The 10,057-nt window shown below is 35.4% G+C and overlaps 1 long non-coding RNA gene across 1 annotated transcript; it reads left to right on the top strand.

The window, feature by feature from the left end:
• Positions 1 to 1,849: 1,849 nt before the first annotated feature.
• LOC121175113 (uncharacterized) lies at positions 1,850 to 3,070 on the top strand. The gene is made up of 2 exons (XR_005892198.1): positions 1,850 to 2,622; positions 2,846 to 3,070. It is a non-coding gene; the product is annotated as an uncharacterized lncRNA (long non-coding RNA).
• The last annotated feature ends 6,987 nt before the right edge of the window (positions 3,071 to 10,057 follow it).

The following is a 10,057-nucleotide window of genomic DNA, read 5'->3' as shown; positions in this document are numbered from 1 at the left end:
TGTAGACTTGTATATGATGTATAATTTTTTTATTTGTTGTTAAGATGAACGAAAATTAATGAACGTATAACAATATAATGTATGAAGAAGTTGATATAGATTATGAAAATGAACAAGAATGTGGTGTGAATGAATCACATGTTGATTGTTCGGAGACTTTTAATACTTCTCAAGTAATAGTGTTCATTATTTTGAGTGATTTGATGAAATGTATGTGTTGTAGAAAACATAAATTGTTTGGGTTGTGTTGTAGGTCTTTGGTACCCGAGATGATGTTTTGCAGTGGGCTCGATCGGTTACTCATGAAAACGGATTTATTGCAGTCATTATGAGGTCTAACACACAAACTGGTAGTAGAGGAAGAAGTTCATTTGTGTTAATTGGTTGTGAAAGGAGTGGTCAGTATAAGTGTAGGAAGAAAGAATTTGTTAGAAGAGCTAGTGGGAGTAGGAAATGTGGGTGTCCCTTCAAGCTTCGTGACCAGTGATTGGAGGGCAAGGTTGGATGGTGAAGTTGATTTGTGCGATTCATAATCATGAATTAGTCAAGTTATTAGTTGGACATCCATACGTTGGGCGATTGATTAAGGATGAGAAGACAATTATTGTTGATATGACAAAGTCAATGGTGAAATCAAGAAACATCCTGCTAATGTTGAAAGAGCACAATGCTAATAGTTGTACAACAATCAAATAAATATACAATGCAAGAAGTGCATACCGTTCTTCCATTAGAGGAAGTGATACTGAAATGCAACATCTAATGAAGCTTCTTGAACGGGATCAATATATTCATTGGCATAGATTAAAGGATGAAGAGGTGGTACGTGATCTATTTTGGTGTCACCCTGATGCAATGAAGTTATGCAATGCATGTCATTTGGTGTTTTTGATAGACAATACCTACAAAACAAACAGGTATAGCTCCCACTACTTGACTTTGTTGGGGTGACACCAACGGGGATGATATTCTCTGCTGGGTTTGCATATCTGGAGGGTGAATGTGTTAATAATGTTGTATGGGCTTTAGAACGATTTCAAGGTCTATTTTTAAGACGTGATAGCCTCCCTGTAGTTATTGTGAATGACAGAGACCTAACATTGATGAATATAGTGAAAACTGTGTTCCCCGAGTGTACAAACTTGTTGTGTAGGTTTCACATCGACAAGAATGTCAAGGCCAAATGCAAAACCCTAATTGGTCAAAAAAATGCTTGGGAATATGTCATGGATGCCTGGGGCAGTTTGGTTGATTGTCCTTCCGAATAGCAGTTCCATGAATGCCTTCAGAAGTTTGAAATGGCTTGTTCACCTTGGCCAATGTTCATTGACTATGTTAACGAAACATGGATAATCCCATACAAGGAAAAAGTTGTTACAACCTGGACGAATAAGGTGATGCACTTAGGCAACACAACAACAAACAGGTATTAAAATGTTTAACTTTTTCTAGTAAGTTTTATGAATTCATGGAATTTAATTATTGTATATGTTTATTGTTTTTTATTTTGTATTTGAAATGTAGGATTGAATCTGCTCATTAGGCTTTAAAAATAGTATTACATAATAGCCTTGGAGACCTTTGTAGTGTTTGGGATGCCATGAACAACATGATCATATTGCAGCACACTGAAATTAAAGCATCCTTTGAAACAAGTACACATGTGGTTGAACATGTTTTTAAAAAATCCTTATACAAGAGGCTTCTTGGAATGGTTTCAAGGTATGCTTTAAATCAGATTGCTGCTGAGTTTGAGCGTGTACATTATGCTGACAAGAATCCTTCTTCTTGTGGTTGTGTCATGAGAACCACGCACGGTCTTCCTTGTGCATGTGAGCTATCTAAGTATGTTCTTGGTAGCATCCCACTAGATTCAATCCATATGTTTTGGAGGAAACTTATTTTTTCAGACCAAGGGTTATGTGAGGCCCAAGTGACCATAAAGGAAGAGATCGAAACCATATCTAAAAGATTTGAGGAACTTGATGTTTGTGGCAAAGTTACTCTCAAGAGTAAACTTCGAGAAATTGCATACCCTGATCAAAACTCTATGTGTCCTTCTCCGTCAAAGGTCAACACTAAAGGTGCACCAAAGAAATCGATGAACAGAAACCAAAGATCAACAAAGCGTGGTCCGTCTTACTAGGAGTATGTTGATGCTCTTCATTTTGTTCAAAATAGCAACTCTTCTATGAAGCGTGCTGCATCATCTTCTAACCCACCAAATCCAACAAGGATCATCCTGATGTTGGATCAATTTGAGCCATTTATATAGGGTTTCATTGACAACATTGTGGATGTGAAAGCGGATGATAACTGTGGATATCAATCGATTTCCGCTTTATTAGGTATGGGCGAAGATTCTTGGTCGTTGGTGCGCAACCAATTGATTAAAGAACTTGACAAATGGTCCGATGACTATATCAACCTCTTCGGTGGCACAAAAAGATTTGAGGAATTAAGGTGGTCCCTACTTGTTGATGGGTTATCCAAGGTATGTTATTTAGGTTTTGGTTTTTAAGAAGTAACTTTAAATAACTTTGATGTGTATATTTGTTTGATTCAGGTTACTATGGATAAGTGGATGGATATAACGAAAATGGGATATGTCATTGCATCAAGGTATAATATAATCCTTGTATCGTTGTCCTGACAACAAAACATGACATTTTTTCCTCTTAGAAGTCAACCACCAATAGATTCTTCTGTGCATCACATTATATGTATCGGTCACATCTTTGGAAATCATTTTGTTTAGGTACATTGAAGATAGGTAGTCTTATTTTTAAATTTATACAATCATTTGTGTTCATTTGACTTAATATTGTTTGTGCATGTACAACAGGTTTATTTAAAAGACTGTTGTCCTTTACTGCCTCTAGCATTGTTATGGTCTAGGGATTCTCATCCTTAGGCAAAGCAAGGGCCAACTCCATATATTAGTAGAATGCAGCAGTACAAAAGCTTTATGATGTTGAAAAGAGACTATGTCGGCCTAAATGAAGACTGAACATGCATCGTTGTTATGGACTGTGACACTTGTTTATCTAATTTTATTCATTATGTGATATAATTTTTTGTGAGACGTTTATCCTTAATTATTAATTAATTGTTGCGTTAAGAAATAAATTAGTTGGTGCAACTAAAATCAATTACGCATGTATGATACATCATTGTCAGAATTGATAACACATTGTCAAATGCATGCGTATTAAGATAAAGCGTGACACAACATTGTTAGACTTGACAACACATTCTGATGCAAGATAAAGCTTGACACCACATTGGTGTAGTTGAAAACACAAACACAAAGCATCTGCACGTGTCTCTATTTTTTTAAAAAAATTGAAGCAATGTTAGTGAAAACCATCTATATATATGAGACACGCTAACACTCTAAAAAATCACACACTCTCTCCCAACCCAATTTTTAGAACAAAGTATGGAATTTTTGGGAGAAACTAACAGTCATACGATTGTAAACTCCACGTTGGGTTTTATTTTTCCAAATGGATCGATTATTCATAATGATAGTGGTGTTTACTTTCAATAACCTTGTAAAATCCTTTACAAGCAAAGATCCACAAGAGATGTACCCTCCCTTGTTCTCTTTGAACAACCAAATGGATGTACCCTCCACTTGAACTGATCCACAATAGATGTACCCTCTCTTGTTCTCAGTATTACAACACAAGTAGATGTACCCTCTACTTGTACCACAAAGGATGTACCCTCCAATGTGTTAAGACAAAGAATTCTTAGGCGGTTAGTCCCTTGAATCTTTGTAAGGGGAAACAAAAGATATCTCATGCGGTTAGTCCTTTGAAATCTTTTGTTTAAAGGGAAGAGGAAGAATCAAAAGAATTCTCAGGCGGTTAGTCCTTTGAATCTTTTGGCAAGAGGGAAAAGGAAGAAAAAGATAGCACACTTTTGCTTTCTGCAGAATTTCCACTTGCATAAAAAGTTTTGAAACAAAGTTTAGAAAGCTTTTTGGCAAAGAAAAAGCAATGGGCAATGGCTAAAGAAAGATTGTGAAAAAGATTGTTTTGGAAGAATATCACACACGTCTTGAATGTGTGTCAAAGTCATGCTTTTATAGACTCTTCATGTTTGGTCAAAGAAACCATTGGAAGAGTTATGACTTTTTGAGAAAACCATGTTAAGAGTTATAACTCTTAACTTTTTATTCAAAACTATTCACTGGTAATCGATTACCACAAAGGTGTAATCGATTACACAATGCATATTATGAAAAGTTGTGACTCTTCACAATTGGATTTGAATTCCAACGTTCAGATTCACTTGTAATCGATTACTAATATAGTGTAATCGATTACACTATTTGAAAAACATTTTGGAACATTACAAATTATTTGAAAACATTTTGAAATCCAAACGGGTCACTGACAATCGATTACTGATAACTGGTAATCAATTACCAGAGAGTAATCACTCTGGTAACTTAGAAAATTTGAGAAAATTCTTTTGTAAAACAAAATTGTGCTATTTGGTTTTTGAAAAATTCTTTTAATACTTATCCTATATGAAGTCTTGACTTGTTGCTTCTTGATTTCTACTCTTGAATCTTGGATTGGATTCTTGATGCTTGATCTTGAAGTCTTGAATCAATCACTTGGGCTTTTGGCATCATCAAAATTGCTTGGTTCATCATCATGAAGCTTGCTTCTACATCGAGTACCTAACGCTTGTGATTTTGCAACGCTAAAAACCAGAATACACAATACCCTTTAGCTAACCGACAAACAATTTTTGGATGAAATTTACGACCGGCAGCCATTCACAGATATAGGTAACCAATTTTTCTTTCAATGTATGCAATTGAAAAATGATGATGATGTTAACACAATGTTAATGTGTAATCATGAATTTTCATGTGTTGGTCCGATTGAGTTATTATGCACCATTGATGGAATACCAAATGGAATATTAAACTTACTTGAAACCACTATGACCCCTACTCATGATGCCCTTCTATATTACAACGGGAGGTGGAACATGCCACGCCAACACAACTTTGTAGGTTACTCGTTCACAGGAAAAAATCCAAAAAAATTTGACATTCCTTCATGATGTACCATCGATGAACTGAAGGATTTGATCAAGCAAGTTTCACCTCAAGGGATTCCCCCTCATGGTATTCATGAATCACAAACGGTAAGGCGATTGTTTTTTCGACAACCAGGTCATTATGAGTATTCATACAAAGTTATCAAATTTGAAATTATTGAGCTGAAAAATGCTAAAGGTTTTAGTACAGTCTAACTATTGGAAACAATTTGGGCCAATAAAAATTTTAGCTATTTTTAGTAAACAGGTAATGAAAATGGAAGATGACGTGTCTCGATCGCGACATGATTGAATGCAAAATTAGTATTACTTAATTGTAGTTTTTCATGCAAATTTTATTTCTTTCCACTATGTTGAAGTTAATGTAATGTTTGAATTCGAGAAGTTGTTCACTAGTTTTTCAACTAAGTTGTTTATTATTTGTTCACTAGTAGTTCACTATTTCTTTCCAATATTTGCTTTACCCATGATTCAATGCGGATTAGTATGTCTCTTTCCGAATGATATCGAACCTCGTCACGATTTTTAATATTTGATCTCAAGGATAGGTTGAAAAACAATGTCTTTGGTTCCTAATTTAAACAAATGCTACATAGTGTGTCCTTAGAGAGGTGTTTATATAGTAACTTTTTTACGTGAAAACTTAACGCAACCTTACCTTGTATTATTTAAAGGGTAATGACTAGTTTAAGTTAAGAAATCAACGCGTTCGTGAATTAAAGAAAGGTTACGTAAAGAATGTACTTGTAAATAAAATAAAATAACTTAAATTTAGAATGTACTTGTGCATCAGTAATTTTTAAATAAAATAAATTTCCTTAAATTGAAATTCTTAATAAAAATTATTTAATTTAATTTAAATAAATGAGTCAAAAATATAAGGGGTAAAATTTTGTAGCCATTCAATTATGAAGGGATAAAGAAGTTAAAATTGGCTTAACTAGAAAAATTTAGGTTAACTAATCAAGTTAAGTTGAACTAACAAATCCGTAGCTTGTATAAAAAGTAGATCAACTTGATCCAATCAGGTTAGATTGGCTGAACGAAGTGATCCATTTCACAATTTTAATTTTTTTTTGTCATAAGTCACAGACTAATTTTGTTCGCGATGCACAATGAGAATCAACATAAACATGTGAACGCAAAAATTTAGGCTAATAGAAGACACACACAACTAGAATAAACATACAATAAAAGTTATAACCAAAATAATGTAACAAATACAAAATGTTAGGAAAAACAAAAATGTTGTCAAATACAACATATAGACATCATCTATGACTGATCCATGCGTCGTGCCCTAACATAAACATTTCCATCTATGACCATCCTTAGGTTGAGCACACGCTCCAACCTTTCTGCGATCGCTTGGCACGCATCCTATGACATTCAAAAAAACACATATGCAATTACAATATTAGAAATAAATAACATTTAATAAAACATTAAAGCAAGTCATCTTACCATTGCATGTCTAGGCTGCTCCACATCAAAGGTGCATGTGTAGGTCCAGCTTCTGGTTTCACTGGGACCTTAGGGATATCTGGCTCCACGTGTGATTCATGTTGTGGGACAGGTGGATGTCTGGGTGGATCAGTTGCCTGCGTGGGTGTGATGAACGGATGAGAGTTCCCGAAGAACCAGTCCATGTAATTTGGTGCACACTGGCCAGGCACAAGAAAAATCTGTCCCCCTGCTGCTAGATGGTCCAAGTAATGCATTCACCTGTCGTCGATATCCTCAAATGACAAGGTGGCACCCATAGGCAGTGGAGGAATGGTCTGAACGTAGCCAAATTGTCGCACCACCCTCTTTCGTCAATGTGTGACCACAACAGGACCCTATCTAAGCTCACCTTGAAAGCATGAAATGAGGTCAAACGCCCTAACTCCTCGGTGCTCACCATAAGGCATCCAGCATACGTCAGGGATTGTCAGTGCATCTATACGTGTCTGGTACGTTGATGCAGGGAATCCCTTCGAATATGCTTTCATAGTAAGCCACTGGCAGGCACGTGGTGACGTCTCATCATACTTTTCATCAGTCACGCTCTCATGAACACTGGGAAAGTGCTCATATATCCAACACTACACACATGACATCAACATAAAAGAAATGTAAAATAAACATATTAAATACATATTTAAATCATAATCCAATTTAACATATTAAAAACATAAAATTTACCTGTAATAAAGTAATGTAACCAGCAAGCTGTCGGTCCCTGCTTTGAGAAGCATCATTTAACTAATCATACATATGCACTAGGGTGGCAGCTCCCCATGCATAGCTTCCACTCTGAGCCAAGTCTCGAAAAGTGTCTAAATATACTACATGAACATGTGTTGCACTCTTGTTAGCGAAAAGAGTGCAACCAAGCAAGTGTAGGAGATACGCACGAGCTACAATAGTCCAATGTCAGGCCTCACATCTCCTCTGATAAATATCCCGTGGCCACGATAGGCGTACGTATGCCCCATGACATTGTGCAGTCTTAGCTTCTAGCAACTCCACCAACATAATCATCGCTTCGTCCACATGCAGAAGCTCGAAGCTATGGAAGGCGCCTATGATCGGAAGATGAAGTAGTGACGCCACATCATCCAACGTGATGGTCAGCTCTCCTACTGGAAGATGGAAACTGCTAGTCTTCTTGTGCCACCTCTCGACAAAAGTGGATATAACTCCCCGATCGCCAGTGTCTATTGAACACACTATCAAAGGAGTTAATCTAGTGGCAGCGACTAGCCCTTCAATTTTTGGAGTTGACCTCTCAAATTTCTCAACTTTCCTTCTGTGGGAGGCTAACTTCAATTTAGGGCATTCCTGAATTGAAGTATAAATGATTCCAAATAACATAAAATAAAATATTAAATTATCACAAAAAATTCTATAATAACAAATAATTAACAAAAAAATTACTTAAAAATTTAAAATACCTCTCCATTCCATATGCTAACTGCAACATGGTCAGCAAACTCAGTCAGCACTGATGGGTCACGTGGTCCACCTGGGAATCCCTCAGCATCATCAATAGGAGATCCTTCACCATCATCAGGAGCTTCTGCACTAGGTGCAGCTACGTCCTTAGTCATCTCAGGAGCATCCTTAGCAACATGGGCAGCTTCTCGTTGCCTACATGCAGATGCGATAGGCCTTCGTCGCTGGGGAACATCATCTGAATCATGATCATCCTGTCTCCCCACGGCTCTGCCTATAACCCAACCTAGGGCACGACCTAAACCTCTGGTTCTGACCATGATCTGTAAATCATGATGCACATGTATTTTTTTTGTCAAACTCACTATTGACTATTCATATAACAATAAACCTACATAACCCTCAATCCTCACCCCTAGCTGATAAACCCTAATCCAACCAACCTAAACACTAATGCCTACGCCCTAAGCCCTGCACTAAACCCTATGCTAAACCCTAAACACTAAACTAAACCCTACACACTAAATATCTACAATTTCTAAAACTACCAATAACATACCACCATCTATATTAAACCCTAAGCCCTAAAGTAAACCCTAAGCTGAACCCTAAGCCACTACACACTAACCTATACATATCTACATTTTGTAATAAACTAAACCCTAGCCACTAACCCTAATCAATATTTTCATTCAAATATATTAAACATCAAAAACAAAAAACATACCTATTATTTACTATTAAAGTTTATAATTTATTTCATACCACCATGCAATCATTGATATGTTTTTAATAAACACAAAACATACCTATTTTTAATACAAAACAAACAAATACATAAATTTTTCAAAAAAAAAATAATACAAAATTTGCCAAAAAATAAAATAAAATTCTTCATATGGATGAAGTACATTCGTAGTTCATCCGTATGGCTCATACGAATGTAGTTCATCTGTATGATTCATACAAATGTACTTCATCCGTATGAGTCATTCGGATGAAGTTCATTCGTATCAATCATACGGATGAACTTTATCCGTATGAACGCTACAAAATCAATCCTAAATACAGATGAACTACATCCGTATGAACTAATACCTAAGTCCTCTACCCTTCATCCGTAAATCAACAAAACTATCAAAGGAAATGCATGGAGAAAGAAAAAACTTACCTCGACGGCAGAGCAACATGAAAATGCACCAATGCAGGTCGTCAATGGCACCGAAAGCAGGAGAAGAAGAAGAGTGGAGGAGAGCACCAGCGCGGAAGAAGAAAAAGTGTTCGCAACAGCGCAAAAGAAGAAGAAGCGTATGGGTGCACTTTTTCTTTTTAAATTTAACCTAGGGACATTTTTGCCCATTCAAATAAAATGTTGGGTGCACCTAGCAACACCCCAAATATAATATTGAAATTAAAGGATGGATAGAAAGCAATTTAGATGGAAAGGCTTGGATTCTGGATTCTTTACCGAGTATTCTTTTTCTATTATTGTTAATTTTCATATTTTTTGTTGCTCAATATTATGCAAGGAGTTACAAATTGGGGGTGCAAATAAGACAACTTGTCGGAACTTACAAATTGAGATCATGCTCAAGTCAAATTAGTCATTTACTACATACTTTGTTGAAGTTTTAAGCCATTTAAATACCATTTTAAGTCTAACAAGCATATTTATTAATATTTTAAGAACTTTTTTCGATTAGCTTATACTAGTTTAGGCCTATTAACTTGATGAAATTTATGAAGGATAAATGAGCATTTTGATTCTTAAATGTATAAATTTGTGATAATTTAATCTTTGAATGAATAAAAAATTTGATTTAGTCTTTGGATGTGTAAAATTATAATAATTTTTTATTGTCATTAATTTAATAGGACTATTTTGTCATTAAAATTATACGGTTAAGGATTAATTTGACATTAACTTGTAAAATTTAAAAATAATTTATCATTAAATTATAAGTAAGATGTAATTATCACACTTTTTACATATTTAGAGACAACCAAAATTTTTATTCTTTCAAAGATT

This window comes from Glycine max, chromosome 7 (assembly GCF_000004515.6).
Source record: "Glycine max cultivar Williams 82 chromosome 7, Glycine_max_v4.0, whole genome shotgun sequence".
In the NCBI taxonomy this organism is placed as follows: domain Eukaryota; kingdom Viridiplantae; phylum Streptophyta; class Magnoliopsida; order Fabales; family Fabaceae; genus Glycine; species Glycine max.
This window is presented reverse-complemented; position numbering and strand designations above follow the sequence as displayed.